A 24,537-nucleotide genomic window follows, 5' to 3' on the forward strand; every position below is an offset into this window, starting at 1 on the left:
AAACTTATAATAATAGATAAACCAATTCACAACTATGCTTTGGTTTTATAATTATTTCTCTATGTTAAAAATATGACATTAAAGAGTTTAAAGTAATAAGAATCTAAAAATGCCATTTTCCCTCTATATCTTCCTAAAGCTCCTGGCAGAATAAGAAGAAAAGCTATTACTACAGTAGTTAAATAGATTGTAAAGTAGGGACCTTGATGACAGAATAGCCAGGGTGCACTACAGCAAGTGTTAGAATATGGGCGTTTGCTTTAGGCGTTTATTTATTTTTGGTAGTTTCAAGAGCAGAGAATTTTCCCCTAGGATTTCTGTTCAAGGCTCATGCTGTATGACTTGAGTCACTCCTCCTACCCTGCTAGGTTTTTCTGGTTAATTAGAGATAAGAGTCTCAAGGTGTTTTCTATTCAAGCTGGCTTTGAACCTCAATCCTGAGATCTCATCCTCCAGAGTTGCTTGGATTACAGTTGTGAGCCACTTTACCCAGGTCAGTGCAAACTTGGCCTCTGAACCTGCAGAATGAACTGGAGTTTTAGGTTTGTGTAGAAATGTTATATGCCATGTAAGCATGAAACTTTGAAAATGATGTATTTGTCTTTATTATGTGTGTGTGAATTGAATGTGTGGAAACCCACTTTATAGCAATGCTGATGAATCGGAAATGCATGTGAGCATCTGGCTTTAGAAATCCAGCAGGATCTGAAGGAGGCCTGCCTTCTAGAGAAGTGGGTTGTCTTGAGTCTCAGTGACTCACCTGGGCAGAGACCCAGTCAGGCCTGTGGGGCAGGATGTGGCCTGTGATCTCCCGGCCAGCAGGAGAACCCTGCCAGGAACCAAGTCACCGAACTCCTTATTGTCCCAAACCATAGAAGATGGATGAGCTGCTGTAATTTAGGAAGCTTCTGTCAAGGTTCAGGAAAGTACAACATGAGCACGTGTGTTTGGGGGCTATCAGCGCGCTCTGAGAAATTTCTCTTCTCCTCCATCTTCAGCACTTCCTTTGTGCTTTACTCTACAACCCTAGTAACGGGTGAGGATGACGACCTGCATTGGATTATGATCTTTCTTTTTCATTTCATTTTTCATCTCTTTGCTTAATCCACAAGGGTTTCCTTTGAGAATGAGAGGGTGATTTCTCAAAGTACAGAGTAAGAGGAAAGGTAAAATAAAAATTGGGGGCCGGGAGTTTGGCATAGTGGTAGAGTGCTTGCCTAGCATGCACCAAGACCCAGGTTCAATTCCTTGGTACCACATACATAGAAAAAAAGCTGGAAGTGGTGCTGAGGCTCAAGTGGTAGAGTGCTAGCCTTGAGAAAGTCCAAGGACAGTGCTCAAGCCCTGAGCCCAAGCCCAGGACTGGCCAAATATATAAATAAATAAATATAAAGAATAATTGGAAGGCTATTTCCTTTTTACAAATATTGTTGAGCATGGGGGTGGGGGGAATGATCCTTTTATACTACTGAAACCACTATGGAAATCAGTACAGAGTTTCCTCAAATAATGAAAAGCGAATCTACCTCTGACCCTGGCTTGCTATTCTTGGCTATAGATCCAAAGAAGTATCGCAAGGTATAAACAGATAACCTGCATACCTGTGTTTATTGCAGCTCTGTTCACAATAACCAAATATGTCATCAGCCAGTGAATGGATAAATTATGATACATGTATATTGCAGACTGTCACTTAGCTATAAAGAAAATGATAAAGACGTGTTATTTGGGGAAATGGGTGGAGCTGGAGATCACCCTGTTGAGGGACATGAGACCTGGCATAACCTGTAACACATCCCCTATTCTCACCCATTTGTCAGGGCCAAGAAGGAGGAGGAGGAGGAAGAAAAAAAAATCAATGAGCATAGGACATGTGTGAATGGGGACTGCCTGTGGTGAATCAGCAGGTGGGGGAGAGGGAAAGGCAAGGATGAAGGGGCAAGTTGTAGAAGGGGACAGAAATTCACAACCTAAAAGTGGAATCTGCAATCGTGGTTTAATACAGAGGGGAGGTGGGAATGGAATCTGGGGGTGAAATTGTTGGATTTGCTGCGGGCATGTCTGGGAACATCACAGCAACCTGCCTCGTGTTATTACACACACTGCCTACAAGAAAAAGCTGGGAGCGCCTATGTGGCTAGTGACTCAGCCTGCTTTTATACAGAAAATATTTGATTCAGGGAAACATCTATCTGTTCTGAGATATTGGCCACTGGCCATTGAACATTAGAATCTTTTTTCTTTTTTGCAGATCCCGAGGGTTGAATTCAGGGCACAGTCCTTGGCCTTTTTTGCTCAAGGCTAGAACTCTACCACTTGAGCCAGCTTTTGGGGTAATTTAGTAGAGATAAAAGTTGCACAGGCTTTCTTTCCCAGGCTGCCTTTGAACTGCAAACCTCATATCTCAGTCTACTGAGTAGCTACTATTATAGATGTGAGCCACCATCACCCAGCTTAAATATATGATCTTTTAAAAATAATATTCCCGAAGTTGATATGTGTGACATCAAAGGCTCCATTCTTGACATTTGTTCTGCATTGCTCTCTAATATTGTCTCATTAGATTGCTCTTTGCTGTTATTTTTCTAATTTGTAATAGGTTCAAGAGATAACAGCTGCTCTTTAAAATAAAGTAACAATTGATCTTGCTCATTTACTTGTAATGTTTCCCTTAAAAAAACCAAATGTATTTAGATGAATGTATCATTTTAATATTAATTACAGTGAATAATATTGAAATCTTTACCCATACCCACACAGGGTGCTTTCTAGAAGAATATCCTCTAGAAATCACTGTGGAGATTTCTGGCCATAGACACAGTGTTTCCTTGTAATGCTGGGCCTTGGGGAGCAGTGCAGAATTGATTTCAGGCAATTACATCAACATTATGTGGCTGCTGGCTTAGGGAGCAGCATGACACCAGAGTTCAAAACAACCCTGTGCATAGAATAACAGATGCAGGATTGAGTTCTTTTGTTAACAGAAATATTCATAACCCATACCACAAGGTTGAATCCTTGCATTAAGGCAAAGAGAATTCCTGACAGAAGTCAACTGTCTTGGAAAAGGATGTGATATTCCAAGTCCGAGATTCATCTCTGAGAAGTTCAGTTGTCAACTTGTCTCTTCTCTGCTGTTCAACTCCCAACAGTGCTCCACTGTTTACCAGGAAGTATGAGCGTAGATGTCTGCATCTGAAATCAGTTTCCCTTCAAACTGTTCATCTGGTCTTTTCAGCAGTTGGTACCTCTTATATTCCAGGCACATAATTACCATATTTCCCAGAGGGCAATTCTGCAGTTCTGATTTTCTTGATTCTGTGTTGCTTACATGCTACCCCTTCCAATGGTGTTCTAATAGTCATCTATGTATTCATGCATCCATGAATCCATCTATCCATGCATCGTCCATCCATTACCCATCCATCCATCTATCCATGCATCGTCCATCCATTACTCATCCATCCACCTTTGAGGGCTTAAAGTGCCTGAGACTAGTCAGACTAGGACATTATGAAAAGACAAGACACTGCCCTCCTGTTCCATGTGCTTGCCATCTCAGTGACAATGTCCCCGCGTGCTGGGTTGTGGGGGTATCCCCATGAGGAGACAGGCATGGTGAGCAAGGTTCAAGGAATCCTTCATGAGTGAGAACTTATACATTCATGAACAAACAAGAAGAAATAGTCATGTGCAGTGGAAGAAACACCAGTCCACCGGGTCTCGAGTCCTGATAGCATGGGAGAACCCAGCAATGCCAGCATCTCTTCCACTTACTTATCTTTTAGTATAATGTCAAAGAAATTTGTGCCTCATCAGAGGGCATTTTCTACCTATATTGGGTTTCATTTCCGGTCCACTCTCACTGCGTGACAATTATGAGATGTATTTGTCTATCAGTAGGTTTACAGTACACCTTGCACTTACCTGGTGCTTGTGCCTAATTCCTCTATCACCGGCTGAATAGCACTATTAAAATAGCTAAACAACAGTCTTGCCAGGCACAGCAGGGCTATTTTCCATGTAAGGTGAGGAGTAAATGCTGGGGATCTGGAGCCCAGCAGAGGGGAGGGAAAGAGGGCAGGAGGGAGGGAGGGCGGGACCTGTACTACCTGCCTGCCACTGGAAACAGGAGCTGCCTACAATACCTACAAACAGACTCAGCCTTTAGGATTCACTGGGAGATTTGCTTATTTGCCCTTTCAGAAGACTGTTAGTTACTTCTTGGATACTTTTGGCAAAACTGTTTGAGTGTAAAACACATAGTGCCAAAATCTAAGCAAATTGGGAATAATAGTGTAACTTAGCAGAGGAGTCGTGAGCCCTGACACTTGGTGGCCTCACATGTGCAGAGCTGGAACATGCAGGAAGACAGGCATGGGTTCTGGCTCAGGTTCCTCTCTGCTGTCCTCACTCTGGCCTATGGCATTTGGGGACTGTGTCACATAAACACCCTTGCCTTGGCTTTCCACATGTTTTGCCCATGGAAAAAGTAGTAAGAGGCAGGAGGTGAAAGGGGAGGGAGGCCCATGTCTTGCTGTTTGACCCCAGCTCATTCTTGCACCAGTGGCCACTGTCACATGGCCATAGCTCGGCCCTTCTCCTTGCAGGCCAGGCTGTGTCCTATGTGCCTTTCTGTCCTGTGGTGGACTCTCAGTGGCCCACCTCAGCCTCTCTTCTCCAGCAGTGTGCCGGCTGTGACTCCTGAGGCTCCTGTCAGTGCTGTTGCTGTGGGGAAGAAGACTGCTGAGGTCGGGGGTAAAAGGAGCTTAGTCTTCTAGATCCATGCCGTGCCACACATGATTTAGACTCATGTTCTACAAGCCAGACGCTCCCAAGCCTCAGGCAAAGGCAGGAGGACTGGGGAGAGTGCTCCCGGCGAGAGGCCTCGCCACCACGCTGAGGACGGGAGCTGGCGTTTAGACCTCACCAGGCAGCAGAGCCTGAGCAGACACAGAAGCCATAGAAAGTGCAGAGAACGAGTTCCATACCCACGGAAGGAATTGCAGAGGATCGAAGGTATCTGTGACAATTATGACCTTGAGAGTGGAAAATCCCCAACGTGTCCTCAGGGTCGTCACCAGAGGATGACCAGGCGGCTGTGATATCCTCAGGGTCATCACTGGAGGACGACTGGGTGACCGTGCTGCCATTATATATCTATATAGATAGTGGGATGTGGGTAAGGTAATTCCTAAGTTGCTTTGCTAATGGACAACCCCTTTGTACCACCAGTTGAAGAGCATTCAAGGAAGCCGTGTGGCCTAAGAAGGAACACAAGTGCTCCTGTTCAGCTTCTATAGTTTGCTCTCAAGTTGCAGTGGTCTCCCACTGATTGGAATATGTACACATGCGCAGGTGACCTTAGCGTATTAGAGCTTAGACCAGATAAATCATTCATGGATGGTTCACTGAGCACTCTGTTCATGGTCAATTAAACTATTCGCTGTCCTCGCAGGAGTGTGATGCCGCTGTCCCCATAAAATCTGAGCATGTTGCGATGCCTCGACGCATGGGGAAAGGTAGCAGTGATCTTTGTCTTTCATGAATGAACTCAATTTATTTTCCAAGTATGATCTCCTTTCAGACTTCTCACTTGAACTACAGTAAACAGATACATAGCTTCGACCGGAACACATGAATGTTTTATTCTAAGGCAGAGTAATAGGGGCTCGTGTGATGTTTCTCTGATATAGAAGCTTGATTCCTTAATATTGTCATGACCACTATCCTTGTACAGTATCAAGTTCCCTGCTGAACTGGATGCTGGAGTTTTGGGTCAATGTAATCAAGACACAGAGAGGACAGCTGACTTCTGAGTGAGTTACAAGATCTGTAGCACAGATGTGTGCCAGCTGCAGGAGTCTCTCTTCCAGGACACAGGCAGGGGGAGGGGAAGGAGAAAGTGTGTATACCTGCAGTGAGGGGCTATCTGCCACCAGAGAGCAATGTAAAATCCATAGTTTGACCAGCAAACACAGAGTCCCTTCTATTAGTGGTAACTTTTAGATTTTCCTTGATCAACTAGGAAAAAACTCAAAGTTCTTGCTCATTTCTTGATGTAATATAGCAGGAATTCCTTCCCTTCCCAAGAAGGGAAAGGAAGGTTAAGTAGATATGGAAAAATGAAGATATGATTTTTATCATGATTTCACATTCTAACCAGGGAAAATGCAGGCACACAATCTTTAAGAGAAGGCCAAATGTTTGGTCAATGAAAGAAGGAATTTAAGAAGTATAAAATGCATTGTTCACGTTGTGTCCCAGTTCTCAGATATTTTTTTTCACCCTTCCTGGTCATTTTTCTTATTTGTTTTGCACATGGTGTATTTGTAGAGAGCTAAGAGGGTTACGGTAGAGAAGGTTTACCCTGGGCTGAAGTGTGTGTGTGGAGCAGACTGGCACCTTGACAAAGGCACACTTCAAGGTGTTATTCCTGTGCTGTCCCCCTGAGCCCCTGTGAAGCAAGGTGGAGGATTCCATCCAAGGGCTGCCTCGTGTGGGATGCAGTGCTCCTGGGAGGGCTCTAAGAAACCATGTGCAACACCACAGAACTGACAGGCCAGGAGAGGGGACCCACCGAGTCCAGTCAATCAGAGTGGCCTTCCTTCACACCTTATTTCCAGTCCTAAATTTCCCCACCCACTTGCTCTCCACCACAGTGCCTTGTGATGTCAGAATAGCCATACCCTTGTTTAGGCCTGTGCCTTGCCTGTCTGCCCTCTACTCTACCACAGCGTAAGCCACAGGCAGCGAGGCAGCCTAGCCTCTGGAACCATGTAGACAGTGCCCAGTAAGTATTTGATGAATGGATGAAGTCATCCACATACATAGAAAACTGTCTAAAGACACCACTCCCTCTTTCCCACAATTAGCACTGATGAAGGGACTTTGCATGTAGATTTTCTTAAAATAAGAACTAAATTCTCCTAACTTTAGCAGTCTTACAAGCAGCAGAATTCTGATTCTGTCTTTAGTCCTCTCCAGTTCCCTAACCTAGTTTGCATTCCCTTTGCCCACAACACAATGGACATTTTAAGGACTAGGAGCAGAGTCCATGACAATAAATGATTGAATGAATAACCATACACAAGTGCATTTTTATTATATATTTATATATACAGACTTAGATATTCACACATATATACCTTATACAATGTATGACTTAAATATCTCTAATTATGAAGCATAAACATTTATTAGGAATAATCTCATAGAAATTGGTGACAAAAATATTCTCTACAGCATGAGAATGATTAGCTGCATGCAGTCTGGGAAATCAGCTGGCATGGATTCTATTTCTGAACACTAATTAGCTCTATAACCTTGGGCACACTCCACCATCTTGCTGTTTTTAATACAAGAGGAAGAAGGCAGAATCGGGGCTTCAGAGGTACATAAGCTAGTGTTGTAATTTGGCAAATTTTACATATGGAATAAAATGGAACTAACCCACCCCTAGCACACAGGGGTGTCTCAAATGAGAGACAGCTAGAAGAGAAATTCAAGCCCGGCCCCACTGCTCTACAGGTAAAACGATTGAATCCTTACACTTGAAAAAAATCTATTCAATAACAAATAATGGGAGTTCTAAGAAGCACTCTGCAAAACCATTAAGTAACATGCCTTTTTCTTCAGCTGCTTAACTTGAAACTACATGTCTCCTTTGAGGTCTGAGGTTTGGGGAAAGTACTTGTACAACACCCTGAAAATCAAAATACGCAGTTGTTTTCTTTTCTATGACTGACATCATAGAAATCCAATTAGGAGATTTAGATTTAGATCCACCTATTTAGTGAATGAGAAGCCGTCTTATTTATTTGTTCTGAAACTATTTCTAAAAGCAGACACTACAATAGCCTGACTAAACGTTTTCTTCTTTGTGGTTTTGTACTTCAGTTATTACTGGGTGAGAGCACTGGAAAGTATTCCTTACAGGTCAGTAAGTTCATGGGAAAAACTGATTCCATTGCTAAACTGGACAAGACCTGCCACCCACCTTGGCCCCTTGGAGGGAGGAGGGAGAGGGGAGAGGAGGGCATATTCCTGGGTGGTAGGCAGTGGCTGCTGCTGCTTTCCACAGGGAACAGTGGTCTGTACCTTCTGGGAAGTGGCCATCCTTCTCGGGACTTCTAAGAGGATGCTTGGAGTAAAGTATCCCAAGTTCTGTTCTGGGATTGGGAGATGACTATTTTAGAGTTGAATCTGAGACATCTCTCGGTCAAGGGAGGGTGGACAACACAAGAAGGGGAGGTGGAGCCCCACCCACCCGGGGCTCCGTTGAGTAAGGGATCTTATATGTGAAGCCACAGAGCCTGCAGACCCCTCCTCCCGCTGGCCATGTTGGCCTGGCGGCTCTACAGCCTGCTGCCTGAGGCACAGGTAAGGTGTCTGCAGGTGCTCAGGGGGTCCAGGCCTTTCTAGAGAGGACAGCAGGCTTTCATTCTGTGCAGAGGGGCATTGGCTTTGTGGGGCTTGTCCTGGGAGTAACAGAACAGGAATCAGGTCTCCCTGGAGGAGAGGCACTATTTGTTCAAGTCGTCCTATTTCCTAACACCAGGCCTCCTGGGACAGAGACTAAGCTGTTAGGCCAACTCCCTGCACAGCAGAAAGTGCCACAGTCTTCTAGGTCAGATCTGTTGCTTTTCTCCTCCGCCTGCTTTTCATGAAGGTTCACGTACTGACCCCCAGGGGACTGCCTTGTCTGCTCTTTAGAAATGGTTCTTCCCTTCCTCCTCTTTTGCCCTTTCAGTGCCCATCATCTCCTGCTCTGCTCCATGACTCCACACAGCGGGGGAATGTATAGGCCACTGAGCTCTTGGCACAAGGCAGACATCAGGGAAAGAGGGGGTACAGGAGGATTCCTGTGCCTCAGGGGAAACAAAGCTACTTTGCCACTGATGCCCCTGGTGGGCCTGGACCTCGTGGTCCCGGAACCAGGACACGGGGTCCTATCTGTGGGCACGCCTGCTTAATTGTGAACATGAACCACAAGGCTATGAGCTGGACTTTCTATCCTGGCTCAGAACTGGGTTTCCATGTGCACAAACACACAGGTGTGTGTTCACTCACACACATGTTGACTCCCATCACCAAGTCCTCTCTTTTGTGTGCTCTCTCTTCCTCTTCAACTTTGGCCTCATTTTTACTGAGGCAGAAATGTCTTATTATAAGTTATTCCTCCTGCCATCCATTGGAAGCTTCTAGAAAGTCAATTACTAATCATCTCTGGTGAACTAATTCCTACATAAAGAATCCTGTGGGAGCTGGGAGCATGGCCTAGTGTAGAGTGTTTGCCCAGCATGCATGAAGCCCAGGGTTTGATTCCTTAGTACCATATACACAGAAAAAGCCAGACATTGCGCTGTACCTCAAGTGGCAGAGAGCTAGCCTTGAACAAAATGTGTCCAAGGACAGTGCCCAGGCCCTGAGTTCACGCCCCAGGACTGGAAAAAAATAAAACAGAATCCTGTGCATGACTTAATGACATTTAAAGAGGCCCATCTGCTCCTAAAAGGAAAATGAAATAAACTTACCAATTTACTGCAGGGTATATATCAGAAAATGACACTTTCCTTTCATGGATACTGGCATATTTATTTGGGGAAACTCACATGAAAAGTTCATACGACTCCCACATAATCAAATATAACTTGCAACTCTGGATGGCAGGTCAGTCACAGAGGAAATAATACCAGAAAACCTCAGGATAGTATTAAGTTGCCAGGAGTTCTTTTCAAAATTTCCACATTCCAGGATGTCACAGGTAGCAGCTGTGTGACCTGTGCATCAGGAAACATTAGAGACAGATTCCCTTACACCCAGAGTCCTGTGGGGATCGGTTACAGCTCTGTGCCAGGACAAGGTTAAGGGGACCAGCGGTGCGGGGGGAGGGGGAGCAGAAGAGAAAAATCAATTCAGATCACTTTGATGCCAGTGACTTGGAATCTGCACGGAGGGACAGAGGCGAGTTTCCAGGATGTTGGCAGCCCGTACTGGAGCAGCTGGGTCTCAGATCTCAGAAGAGAATCCCAAGTTAAGGAAGCAGTCTGGATTTCCTGTTGTGGGGAAAGACAAATCTCCCAAGAAAACCTCAGAGAATGTCAAAGATGTCAGCCTCAGCCCCTCAGGGCAGAGCCAGCTCAGGGCTCGGCAGCTGGCTCTGCTTCGGGAAGTGGAGATGAACTGGTACCTGAAGCTCTATGACCTGTCCACGGAGCAGACCACGGCCTATGCCACGGGCATGCCACACAGGTGAGCTCTGGGCTGGGCGTGGGGCCTGGGAGAGGCCACTACAGATGCTCTGGAATGGGAAGCTTTGCTTTTTTCTCCCCTGCTGGGAAGCTCAAGGCGTCGGTCCCCCCCTCCCCCGCCCCATCCAGCCACCCATAACTAGGCCTTGAGGGTGCTGAATGCAAAGTGCAGGGCTCAGAAAAATGAGCTCAGTGGCTTGTTTTCTAGAAAGCACCGTTGGGAGAGGGCAGGAAAAGCTGGCCAGAAAAGTGAAGGGTTTTTGTTTGTTTGTTTGTTTTTTAAATATTTTTGTTATTTTTTATTTTTGTTTATTTTTCACCAGGAGTGGGGCTTGAACTCAGGGCCTGGGTGAGTTAAGATTTTTCTCAGGCTAAAAGTCAGTTGAGTTCAGAGATGGTAGGAAATTGTCTGACAGCCTTGGCACCTGTCTTCAGTTTCCTGTCCCATGAAAGTGTGAGGAAGAGGGCGGGTTCTGTTGTGCCTTTTGCAAATGTATCTGTAGTGGGGTAGTATGAACGTGAATGTGTGGTTGGATAGAGCTTCAGGCTGGCCATGGGATACAGGACAGGGCCCTGGTCATGGCATGCCAGTCTGAGCCCCTTGTTGGAGGTAGACATCACCAGGAGAAAGGGCTCTGTGGAGAGGCGAATCCCTATAGATTTGCTCTCTTTCCTCAGATCATACAAAATAAGGATCATTTCACAAACCTCATAAACCCAAGGTAATAAAGGAAAGTACTCCATGAACAGTACAGAAGAGGGGTAGACACATAAACGTAAAGCAGCTTATTTCCTGTGATTCGTATTTTAAAAAAAAGGGAGTGAGAGATAATTTTACAAGGGAAATCTCTGAGAACTGAATCCTACAGTGACAGTTTTCATGAAATATAACTTTCTTGAAAACTGGGAAACAGTCGTAACAAATTGGTTAGCCTGTGGGAGAGGTCTTCTGTAGAGATCGTGTGGGAACATGGAAATCCTGCAGCATACTGTACTGATCAAAGCACCCAGCATGGCTCTAAGCAGTCCCCATTTCTATATTCTTAATTTGAACAAGGCATCAGAGCATAGTGTAAAGTAACATTACAGTCTAAAAACTGGTAGACACCCCAAAAGGCTTGGACTTACTTGTGAGAATTCCCCTTTCATGGCAGCCACCAAGTAGATGTTCCCAATTCTAAGCCACAATTCAAAACTCCACGTGTACCAAGTAGAACCAAGTAAACCTTCTGGAAACGTTCTGGGAAATGGTTTACTGTCCATGCAATGGCTGGGGTGCCTGGGGCTGGGGGCTCCGGACAGAGGACCCCAGGAAGTTGAGCCCATCTGAACAAGGCTCCAGTGAACTTGGCAGGGTTGGAAGTGATTTAATCTCACAACTCAGTTCTCAAACCATTACATAACCCTCACATCTATAAATGCAGAAGCTATTATTAAAGAGCCTCTGGGGGGAAAATGTCAAAGGAAAGCCTTAATAATGGTTTCTTTTCTAATACATTCTTCCACTTCCTCTGGATTTCTATTTAGACTCTAACATGAGGAATGCAAAATCCCAACTCTATTACATGACTGCCATTTATCACGTCAGAGATAATGAGGTTCAGTGAGAAACTTAAATGTCTTCTGTGAGGAAAGCAGATCTCTCCTCTTTACTGCTTTGCTTAAGCAACAGCAATTGGTCCTGGAGTCAGAACAGAGTGGATCAGGTGTGATTCTGAATGCCTTCCAGGGTTCTCTGCTGTGCACTCAGTGGCATCAGCCTCCAGCTCTCGGCGAGTGCTATGTGAAGGCTTTTGTCATCTAGGATGACAGCATGGTTGTTTCCAAAGGAAAGGTTGTATGTCCTTGGAATTCAGTGCGTTTATAAATTAGATAGCTCTCTTGCAGGGCTCAGGAAGCGAAGGCAGTTCATTCTCCTTGCTGGCTCTCGCCTCTTCCTACCCCTGTGTGCAGAGTCCTCCCTTGACATGACTGGACAATGGCAGTGACCCATTGTTTTATCTTCTCATAAGTTAATGTCAGGCACTGAACGTGCTGTTCCTCGAGTCGCCTTTCTGTAGATGGGCTTGAGGAAGCTTCCAGAAGACTTCCTGGACTTTCAGCAATATTTTCTTCCAGCCACATGGCAGGAAAATGACAGCTTCCTGAGTGATGTCAATGCAGCCCAGAAATCTGCTTCTCTTATGCAATGTGAGAAAATCTGTGAAGCATTATATAGAGGTAAACTGAAGGTCACTAAAGAATCCTTAAAGACATGGCATATTTGTCATAGAATCCTGTGGGCAATCAGTTACCCATCGTGGAGGCATGATGGGAAATGTAGTCCAAGTGTGTGGCTGGGAGGAGGAACATGGCCTTTGGGAGGCCACAGAACACTGAGACCTTCCTCTACGTTCGGTGCCAGGCCCTCAGTCAAAGCCCCATCCACGGACCCTGCCTGGCCTTGACCCCACGTTGTCAATGTCTTTTGACCTCTGCTTGCATCTCAGTTCTGCTGTCATTTCAGAAAGCTTGGGCGTGGCCCGGCCCCAGCCTGGCTGGGATGTGGAACACCAGTGGGCAGCAGCCTCCCCTCCCCGTCTCTGTGCTTCTGGCACCCCAGGGTGGTGAGCTGCAGCCTCCCCTCTCCTGGTGTTGCTCCTTGTCTTGCCATTGCGAGGAGGTCCTGGAGGGTGGCAAGCTGCCTGGCCTGGGCACAGAGGACACGAGGGGCCAGGTAGGGGCCAGGTGGGGGGGTCACATGGAGATGGAGGTCAGCGCACTGGGTGAGAGCCAGGCCAGCCAGCTGGCCAGGCTCAGCTGCAGACCTGTATGCTGGTCCAATCTGTGGTCCTTCCATGGCTCTTAGGAAGAAAATCACCTCCAGGTTCTTCACAGCCAGATGAGCAGTCTGCATACAAGTGGGACTCAACATGGCTTCCTGTCCAATCTCAGTGAAAGAAAACAAAACCGTGTGCCCCTCCCCGTGGTCTTGTTGTGGGATGGAGGTGAGGTTAGTGATGCTTCCCTCTACACTTAGCATCTAAGTCCTTGACTTAGGCCACAGAAGAAGCATTTCTGGACAAGTCAGAATGGTAAGAAAACCTAGCAGAGCTTTATTGAGTAAGTAAACAACCAGACAAGCAGACAAACAAAAGATAGACACACAGAGACACGCATGGAGAGAGACCCAGATGAGAGAGAGAGAGAGAGAGAGAGAGAGAGAGAGAGAGAGAGAGAGAGAGAGAGAGAGAGAGAGAGAGACCTAAACACACAGAGGCAGACACACACCTATAGAGATACCCAGAGAGACAGACAGCTCTTTGGGTTATTGGGGGGTATTTATAGGGAAAAGGCAGGGGGTCTGGCTTCAAAGTTATGCAAAGCTGTTTTTTCTGCCTTTACTATAACCACATCTGGGTGTTATTTTTTGAGTTTCCAGGTAAGAATGTGTCCTGCCTTGAAACAGATCCTATCCTCAAGCATTGTTGACTTATTTGATTGTGTCTGGGACTAGAGAAGGTCAGCACAAACAATTCCCAAAGCCAGTAGGACAGCAGAGATCAGTCCCCTGTCCCCAAGTTGGTGTGCGAATTACAAGACTAGCCACACACCAGTGGCTTGTTGAACAAAATATTAAATACTCCAAACTATTGCAATATTTTATGTTCCAGATGGTCATTTATGCAAAGTAACATTATGTTTAAGTGTGTTTTAAAAATATTTTCCATTGAATGACTACCCAATGGAGTCAACATTCTGTGCTGGTTGAGAAACATGGGAGGAGAAAAACGTGCTGTATTCCAGGCTTTCCTTTTATTATCACCTATGTGACAATGAACTGGTACTGGAACTATAAAATCAAACAGTCCATTCAAGAGGTCTGAATATCTCTTTCTATTTCTAAGGTTTCAGAGATTCCTCAGAAAGTTTTCCAGTCTATAGGTCTTGCCTCCTAAGACCTAGGTCCTAAGATTTGTCCCCCATGCTTTCCCAGAATGCTTTTTATACTTTTCATTTTACTTTTTTTTTTTGCCAGTCCTATGCTTGAACTCAGGGTCTGAACACTATCTTTGGGTTTTCTCAAAGCTGGAGCTCTACCACTTGAGCCACAGCACCACTTCTGGCTTTTTTCTATGTTTGTGGTACTGAGGAATCGAACCTGGGTCTTCATGCATGCTAGGCAAGCACTCTACCACTAGGCCAAACTCCCGGCCCCTTTTCATTTTACTTTTATATACTTTTTCTTTTCTTCTTAGTTCATAATCAACTTTAACTTTTATATAAATACAAAGTTCAAGTGAAACATTTGTTTCTCATTTATTTGGGTGTTGTGTGTTGTTTCATTGGCACTAGGGCATGAAAAAGTCTCCCTCCACAGAATTGCTCTGGGACTTTTGCTTTTTTTGTTGTTCTAAAAATCAGTTGTTCTAGCCGGGGGCTGGTGGCTCACAACTGTAATTTTAACTACTCAGGAGGCTGAGATTGAGAATTGTGGTTCAAAGCCAGCCTGGGCACTAAAGGCTGTGAGACTATCTCCAATTAACCACCTGAAAACTGGAAGTGGCCCTGTGGCTCAAGGGGTAGGGTAGTAGCCTTGAGCTAAAGAGCTCAGGGACAGCACCCAGGCCCAGAGTTCAAACCCCACGCCTGACAAAAGGAAGAAAGAAAAAGGTCAGTTGTCCATGTTTGTTTGAGCCTTTTAGTTTTTAAAGTCACCAAACTGATCTTTCTATTTTTTGACAGCAACATCTTAAAAAAGAAAAAAGAGATATTTAATGAATTTTTCACCCAGATAAATCACTGCACCATTAGAAAACTTATTCAAAAGTATTGATCCTTTGGCGATGTCTCACTCTACAGTTGATAATCATACCCAGGCCTTGTGTATGTATGGTCTTAGGGAAAACAGACCATCTGGCACCCATCCTAACAAACCCTTCCCTTTCTATGGGAAAGGGCCCTGTGCTGCCTTTCCAGGTCAGCATGTCCCTGCTTACGTTTGGTGCTCAGACCTTTAAGGAGATGTGGGAAATAGCTGGCCTCCACCAGGCACTTTTTTGGCCAGGTCTTGGCAGACCTGGACCCAGCAGCTCCGCTGGGACCTAGGAGTCAGTCAGAATTCACAGAATAATAAGGAGATGGAAAAAGGCCGATTCCTTTTAGGGCCACAGTGAAGCTGGACCACCCAGGCCAGCAGAGCCAGTGTGCAGGCTGAGGTCTGTGAGGCAGACACCGCGGCCTCTGGAGGCATGCATCTCTACAAGCCTGCCTGCGCAGACATCCCCAGCCCTGCACTGGGTCTGTCCAGGTCCAGTGAGTCTGCTCTGAAGAGTAGACACCACCGGGCCGTGGGCAGGACTCAGCCCCAGGGAGGCTGCTGGCCCGGGAGGCCCAGCGCAGCAGCAGAGTCCAGGCATCTGGAGAGATTCTTGCGTGTTCATGGGCTCTCATTTCAGGAAACGACAAAGGCCAAGACCGGCATGGCATACAGGTAGCACTGATTGCGGTCCCGTCCCCTGCAGACCTCAGGCTCCCAGGGTTTGAGAGCTCAGGCCCAGAAAGCTTGTTATGTATGGGGCCAGGCAGCAAGTCTCCAGAATGTGGGGACTCAGGACTCATCCTGAGGCAGGGCCAGGACCAACCACGGGGGAATTACCCTTATTCAAGACTTGCTTGAGACCTTTGGGAAAGAACTTAAAGAGAAGGGGAAGGTGGCATGGCTCTTGATTTCTTAGATAGCAGTTGGGAGAGAATGGCTTTCCTGCGCCTACTTTGACCCTTCCTCCCAGGAGGAGGGGTTTGAGGTGTCCTTTCCCACACAGTGGGGAGAGAACAAGCTTTGTGCTTAAGAGCATGGAATTGGAAGGCCAGCTCTGCTGCTTTTAGATCCTGGCTCTCCGCCCTGGGGCTGGGGAGAGTCTTGCTGGGCTCTGGGCTGTGGGGCCCCTCCCCATCGCTGGGCAGCACCTATCAGGCAGAGGGTGGGAAAGAAGGAGAGCTCAGGAAAGGAGCAGGGAACACTCCTTGTGGAGAGGAGGTGTGAAACAAGCTGTTCAGGCGCACAGTCTGTGCAGGGCCAGGCTGGCTCCGAACTGGTGGAAACAGCCTCCATCTCCTAACGTGGTCATCAGCCGTAACAGTTGTTTGGGTCCCAGGGGTCTGTGACAGAGTTTTGCTGTGCTGCCATGGAGACTTGGTTTTGTGTCAAACTCAGGCTGAACTTCAGCAAGTGTGCAAACTTATGCATCAAGTGTAAGCGATGGGGAGGAGATTGTGTGTGTTTGGCATAAAATGTGCATACTGCTTTGATCCTTCTGCTGGCTCAGGATCCACAGCAAACATGGAAGTCGTACATTCCATCAGTGTCAGTAAAATAGCCAGGAGACTTTTAATGATTTCTACAAGGCTGGATGGGAATGGTCTCTACTTCGGATTGCTGAGCTCTGAGTGAGTGAACGCAGACCTCGGGCTAGGGTAGTGCTACTACATGAGCGTATCTAGGCTGCACCGGAATGCAGCAATGTGGAAGCAGCTCTGTGGGATGAAGCCCACGCAAGGAGCAGGGGTAGGAGTGGCTGGGACCCAACGTGCCCACAAACCACGCAGACACTTGAACTTTGAGTGATTCTCTAGCATGCCACAGGCCCTCAGCCAACAAGGATGGGTTCTCTCGAGCCATTAAAAGCTATAAGTCCCAGGTGTAGTCTCCCACAGAAGGGGTTGGCTGTATTAGGCATTTTTTTGTCATTTTGTGGGGGCTCTGAGTCTGCAAAACAAACTTGCAGTTGCCTGAGATTTTCTCTATTTATTTATTATTAAGACTTGTAGGGGCTGGGAGTGTGGTCTAGTGGCCTAGTGGTAGAGTGCTTGCCAAGCATGCACAAAGACCCGGGTTTGATTCCCTGGTACCACATACATAGAAAAGCCAGAAGTAGTGCTGTGGCTCAAGTGGTAGAGCTCTAGCCTTGAGAAAGCCCAAGGACAATGCTCAGGCCCTGAGCTCAAGGCCCAGGATTGGGGTTAAAAAAAAAAAAAAAGAAACAAAGAAAACTTTTCTAGATGTATTGAAGAAGCCCAAGTGCCTAGATTTCAAGAATATAAAAATAAAATTAAAAGATGAAGGAGAGAGGACATGGAGAAAAATCCTGGGAATGTCAGGAAGATGGGTGTGGGAGGGGCAGCTGTTGGGAAGGGGCACAGCTGTGGGGGCAGGCAAGCTCTGGGGGAGGGCATCTGTATACACCAGGTGTGGGAAGAGATCCACCTGGTGTGCCTCCACCCCCTCCCACCTCTGGTCAGCACTGACCTCCTTGGGGGGGGCGGACCCCTCACCCTCCTGGCTTCCCGAGGTAGAGCAGGACAGCTGCTAGCCAGGCTCCCTTCTGGTTCCAGGTCAGGGGGCTCAGTCTGGGCCAGGTCCTCTGAGCATCCTCTACAGCATCCTCACCAGAGACCTGGTGGGGGGAGAGGTTCCTGGGTCCTTTTCCCGGGGTCTCAAATATTCTAGGTGGGGTCGTATCAAAGATTAGGTCAGCGAAGACCACAGGCAGACAGTGGAAAAAGTGTTCCGGGTTCATTAACAACCACATCAATCTATTTCCAATGACTTAAGCTTGATCATGTTAAGATTTTCTGTCTCTAGCAATGACAGGGCTTGTCTGAGTTCATGAAAGGAGACAAGTATTTCTCAAAATTGAAACAAAATAAATTTCTATGGTGGCTGTACCCTGTCTGGCATTGGCAGACCTGCTGCTGTGTCTGGTCCTGCAGCTGGAGGAATGCAGTGGTCAGAGCTGCTGCATTTCCAGCTAGCAACCAAGCTGGATCAGAATCCTTGACCCCAGTCTCAGGGTACAGCCCAGTGCTTTCTGTGTACAGATCCTTCTCCCCATCTCACTACACTCCAGCACACACACCAATGCACAGGCACTCCTGTGCACACATGCCACACAAAAACACATGTGTGTACACACATGCACACACATGCACATGCCACACAGGCGCACACGTGCACACGCACAGGCACACACATTCCTGGAGAGGTTGCAGAGCCATCTGGATGTATTGTCTTGCTCTGTCCACCCCTCTCTGCTCTGTCCACCTCTCTCTTCTGGCTCTGTCCACCTCTCTCTGGCTCTGTCCACCTCTCTCTTCTGGCTTTGCCCTGCATCCTGCTCACAGCCATCCCTACCCAGAGTATTTCAGCCCAGCCCGTAACCATGCAAACCCTGCCCTGGGCTCTCCTTTCTCTCTCCCAACTCCTAGCAGTCTTGCTCCTTGCAGGCCATAGGGGGTCAACTGTGTGTGTTTCTTATGACCAAATCATGGCACTATCCTGTGGAAGACTGAGTTTCTGTTGTTTATCCCTGCTGTGATGCTGCACTTTGAAGGAGATCCACAAGCCAGGGCTCAAGTGTGGTGCATCCAGTCAGAAATCACAGCAAGGACACCAAAGCCAAACAGGCGCTGCCTCTCCCGCTGGGCGCTGCGTGCTAGGTGCAGGGTCTCTGGTATCGTCCTGCACCTTAGCAGTTGGGGTTGTAATATTTAACCCTGCTCAGAGTGCTCTGCCTCCTGTAGACAGAGACCAGACTCCTATGGCACCATCAAGGTACAGAACAAATAACCAGCTGTCACAGGGGGAGACAGAGCCACCTCCAGGAGGCGCTGGGCCACCCCCACCTCCCCCAGCCCATCCTACAAAGTCATCACTTCCTCATGCTTGGTGGTGAAGGAGGAAGTGCGCATGCTTTGTCCAACACACAGTGACAGAGCACAAACACCACAGCACCAACGCCGCGAAGCTTGAGTGTCTCCACTTGCCTTTATTGCTTTCACACTCCGGGCTGCTGCCATTGGCACATGATGCACCATGAAAGCATTCTCCCTCATTCTCTCTCTCCTCCTCCTTCTGCCCTCTCCCATCTCCCCCCATCTCCATTGCTCTCCTCCCATGGGGGCTTCTGCTCCACTGAATTGGCCTCCATGACTGGACTGCACTGCTCTCTACCTGTTGTCATATGAAGACTTCTTTGAGCAAGCCTGCATTTCCAGGGCCTCCCATCACATTTCTAGAGTAGGAATACCTGTGGCCGGATGAAACAGAAGGACGAACCGCCCCTGCGGCTTGCAGGCCCCTCCCGCCCTTGTTCTGGGGGCCAAGGATCACCTTACACTGCAGGCACGTGGGCCAAGGTTTCTGGGAAAGGAGAGCTGAGTTTCTCCAGGGGGTGTGCACACATCTAAGCTTCCGGATGCAGAGAAGAAGGAATGAGGGCAAAGCCCAGGCCTGGCCAGAACAGGGAGGAGATCACCACTGGGAGCCACCCGTCCCTCGGAAACCTTCCCCAGGGTCTGTCACAGGGAGACACACAGTGAGGAGTGGTCCAGATGCCCCCTCCTCCCCCTCCTCGGAACCTCCACATCCCATATCAAAAACACGGAGTGCCCCCTCCTCACAGGTGACTCTCCAGGACAAAGACATCAGTAATTCACAGTAAGATTTCAGCAGTTCCAGAAAAGTCGATCCTTTCTGCTTTTCTAACCAGACAGGGCTGTGTGGCAAGAAAGCGGAGCATTCCTTCTGGCCCCAAGTTGAGCCCCCTGCCCCCCCCCGCCCCCTTCCACTATGTGTCCTGGGGCTGCTCCTCTCCTGGACCACTGGGCTCACTCAGACTAGCTCCAAAAGTAGCCAGGACTGAGAGCCAATAGCCTGGGAAAATGCTCCCGTGCCTGGGGCTGTCCTTGGGAACGTCTACATCATTCATTTTACACTGGCCTGATTCCTGGTGCACACCGCTCTGCTAATTTCCCTGGGCTCTCTGGCCCTGTCTCCCCGGCCTGGACATGTCTGCAGGACTTCTGGGAACCTGGCCAGCTGCGGTGGGCCCTGGAGGAAGGGCTCAGGTTCCCTTCCTGGGGAGGGGAATAGAACTTAGAAACTAAGTCTGTCTGGCTGTGTCCATTTGTCGTGAGAACTGATGCCTGGGCGCTGCTTGAATTGTTACTGGAACAGGGGCTGAAATCACCTTCTCTTCTGAAATGTCCACTTCCAGTTTCCCAGGATAAGAACTGCCTGGCTTAGACTCACAAGGAAAACCTCAGACAGCCAGGGCTGGAGAACACAGGGGCTCATGAGCAGGCCGTCCTCCTGCAGAAGCTGTTCATCTGACAACAACAGAGCACTGGGAAACCAGACTTTCCTGACCAAGGAGCAAACCCCAAGCCACACAGAAAAGCTACTCCCAGATCTCCCTGCAGTGCCTGTGATGGCCACGGGGCTGCGCTGTTGCACAAGGAAGAGGAAGCCGCTCCCCTTCCTGAGCTGCAGCTCTGGCCAGGGACCAGGCTGTCCCTGAGTGGAGCTCAGCCTGCAGCCTGCAGAGTTGCCCTCCCTGGAACAGAGGAACCTTCCCAGGAGAGGAAGTCCAGGAAGTTCCATCCCCTCTCAGAGGAGTTACTTCCAAGGGTCCCTGCCTGGGCACAGGGCCTGCGGCTGTATTATTTGGGGTAGAGATCACCGGTGGATGTTCAGGGCTCCTGCAGGGCAGTGGGCACGAGCACACTGCAGTCCTGAGTAGGGCAGAGGAGAAAAGAACAGCGGAGCTTTCATCCCTGACCTTCCCGGAGTTGGGGCCACTCTGTCCTGGGCCGTCCACTCACCGCACCACTCAGCAGGATGTGGGGTGTCTGTCTGGGTGTGTTGTTTTGTTTCATCAGAAGGTTTTTAAACAACTGAAAACAAAGAAAATCAGCTAGACCAGTGCAAAGAATATATCTCAGTCCTCTATGAGTCATATCTGCCCCATTCAATTTATTTAATTTTTGCTTCAATCCTCTTCTAACCCAGCCTGGTTAGCACACGGTTTCTGTTGCAGATCTCTGAGGGAGAGTCCCGCTGGCATTTTACACAGTAGGGATAGGTGTGCGTGCTGGAGCGCGGTGTGTGTGTGGGGGGGATGTTTCATATGCATTTCTCTTATGGATGCCAAGGTTTCTTTTTAGTCAGTTCCAGAGGTACACACACACACACACACACACACACACACACACACGATTACTTTTTAAGTTAAATCCTAATAACAAAGTAGATACAATTAATTTTTTTAAACCACAACAAAATGATTAGTTTTTAGGTGCTAGAAAGGAGGATTTTTTTTCCTCTCTTCATTCTTAGTTTCAAAATGTTTGTGTTACTATATTGATTGGGATTAAATAAGTAAAATGTAACATGAATTCTACTCAATTTTAAGAACTGATAACTTGAGTTACCTCAGATCTAAAACAATAACATGAAATTGGCCAGTATAGGGCATGTGAGGCTTACAGGCAGAGGTCCGTTCTGAAGTCAGCCTGGCCTCTCTGGAGATCAAGCACAGAAGCACATTTTATCAAAGAGCCTCTCTTTTTCAGTTAACCTTGAATAGCTGAGACCAGCTTTTCAGGCATAATTTATCATCTTTATGTAAGTATAACTCACTTAAACTGGCCTGTTTATAAATGAAGCATGCTCACTGGCGGTCCTAAATGAAAGTCTAGTCGCTCAAAAAACTTCAAGTCTAAGACACAAATAAAGCAGATGGAGCCCAACATGCCTTCCCCCCTCCCACTCTAAGTCTGAATCTTTGGACATTTTTGTCCTGTTTCTCCTATGATGACTCTGTGGCAATTTCAACCTTCCCCTCCTTTACAGGAACAAGATGGCTGACCAGCCATGTCCAGTCTGAGAGAAGAGAACACAACCCTCCTTTGTTGTATTTGGCCACAGACATTTATTGTAGTCAGATATGAGCCCCAAAACATGGAAGGCCATTCTACATAATCAGTGATAGAATTCACAAAGCTTCTGGACACTGAAATCAATTTACCAGGTGAGGGAAGATTATAATTGCATAGTTTAGAAAGCTACTTTGAGCACTGAAGTTTCTGTGTAATCCATCCAATAGTACCTGAAATTAGATTCTTCATGTACCACATGTGGCTATTAAAATCAACAGGAATGATCTTAAAATTCAATTCCATGTTGCTTTAGCAGCTGTTCATATGAGGAGTGGCTGTTGGCTGGACAGGCAGATGGAATATAATTGCTTCTTTAAAGAGAAGCATTCCGGGAATTTCTATACAGACATCACATCCAGAATCTCAGACTTAAATGTCTTAATGTGGTCTTTGCTTCTATGGATGTTTGTTGTTGTTGTTGTTTGTTTTCAGCTTCCAGCTATGGCACTTAGATGAACTTGGCTCTTTACCTTGAGCCAATACAGATCGTAGAGGCTCCAGATGTTTCTCCGTGTCACCACACTGGATACATGTAGGCAGATGAATGACCAAACATGTCCGGTCACCAGCTGCCAGCGGGGCTGAGTCAGTGATGTGTAAAAAATGTCACGAAAAACATGTCAGGCCGAGTTTCATCCAAAATCGTTTTCATGTGTGTTCTTCAGCATTTCTTTTTTGAGTCTCTGAGAAGCAGCCTTTGGACTCTGTGATTTAATCCCCACAGAGAGTAAACTGCTGGCACTGGCTGAATGTTATGATCAGGGAGAGCCCTGCTTGTCTTCAGGGCTCATTTCCAGCCATAACTCCTTGCTGGGTGTTGACTCACACATGAAGAGCGCTTGGAATTCACCTTGCTTCTCGTTAATTTATTCACTTCACGGTGATTGAAAACTCGGTGCAGAATTATAAGTCAAGGCCCAGCATTGCAAAGGTACAAGGAAGAGTTGTGCAGGGTGCATGTAGCCTTGATGGTCTATGAGGTGACTCGGTGCTCCTGACCTGTCCCCAGTAAAAGGACTGGGTGCTGAGATAGTCTAATGTGCCAAATTAGCCCTGGGCACTGTGTCTGTTGGCGACACCTTGCCCATTTGGGCTCAGGGCTCTGATTCTCACCCCCTGGGCTGCAGGAAGCTGCACCTTTCAGAATCAGTTTCCTAAACATAGTAATTAATCTTGCGACCCAAAGACAGGCTTGCTCCTGCCGGCCTCTGCCTGCTGGAGTTTGCTTAGTTCTGCAGTTCAGTTGTGCCCAGACAGGAAAGGCAGTGAGAGTAAAGTAAGACCACCGAAGGGAGGATAGCCTTGTGCGTCTCAGTGCTGTCACCTGGGATGCTGTCCCCAAGTCTGACACCCACCTGGTTACAAACAGGCAAGGCAACAGGCACCTGGCTCCCTTGAGAAGAACCCACCATTTCTGCACTGCTATGGCACTGGCTTTGTTCCTTCCCTGGTGCGTGCTTGGTGCCTCGATGTGCTCACTGGTTATGCGCGTGGCTGGCCCTCCCGTCAGGCCTGAGACGCCTGCAGAGAGGGGCCATGCTCTCCTTCATTTTGCTTTCCTGACCCACAGTGCACGTGGCTTGGCATGAGAGCTGCTTGCTTGTCTGGAGAAGAAAGACAAATGGAGCACAACAAGACTTGAATGGGAGCTCTGAGGATATTTGTGCCGGGAGCTGAGTGCTTTCTGTAGCACTCAACATGGAGGTGGTGTGGTTGAACTGGGACTCGAGGCTTTCTGAAAGACTGCCTTCCCAATGCAACTTTCTACTCATCTTATATCCTGAATCTATTTTGCTTCCCCCAGTGCTGCCACCTCCTCCTGTCCTTCTTCCTCCTCTTCTTCCCCCCCCTTTCTTCCTCCTTCCTCCTCCTTTGTCTCTTTCGTCATTCCTCCCATGTTGGTTGCGTGGCACTTCCATACCATGAGGCTGGTCAAATGGAAAAGGCAGGACCCTTGTGGCCCCCTGAGAGCGCCTGCCGCGGGCCCTCGCTGTCTGCGCATCTCCAGGGCCCGGATCTGTGGACGGTGGCACCCCAGTCCTTCTCAATAAATGCATCCTGGAGCAGCGGAGTGTATAAGTCAGGAGGGATTTTTGAGGCGTGCCCCAGATGGAGCACTCCTCTGTGGTGACTGACCCGGCTGTCCAGGTGACCTCTCCCAGCCCTGCGGGCCTTCTAGGGAGCCATTCATGCCCTTGATGAGCGGAGGGGACCGGGGGTCCAGGACAGGGCACCTCCTGGCTGCCCTTAGGAGTTCATGCTGCAGGTCACCCGCAGCCACCACAGCCTGGGGACACTCAGAAATGACCTCCGGACTGTGAGGGGGACAGTGCTCCAGGTGTCAGGGAGGCAGGACTCCAGGTGTAAGGAGGGACAGTGCTCCAGGTGTGAGGAGGGACAGTGCTCCAGGTGTGAGGGGACAGTGCTCCAGGTGTGAGGAGGGACAGTGCTCCAGGTGTGAGGGGGACAGTGCTCCAGGTGTGAGGGGACAGTGCTCCAGGTGTGAGAAGGGACAGTGCTCCAG

The sequence above is a fragment of the Megascapheus bottae genome, chromosome 1 (assembly GCF_031878675.1).
Source record: "Megascapheus bottae isolate mThoBot1 chromosome 1, mThoBot2.hap1, whole genome shotgun sequence".
NCBI classification, from domain to species: domain Eukaryota; kingdom Metazoa; phylum Chordata; class Mammalia; order Rodentia; family Geomyidae; genus Megascapheus; species Megascapheus bottae.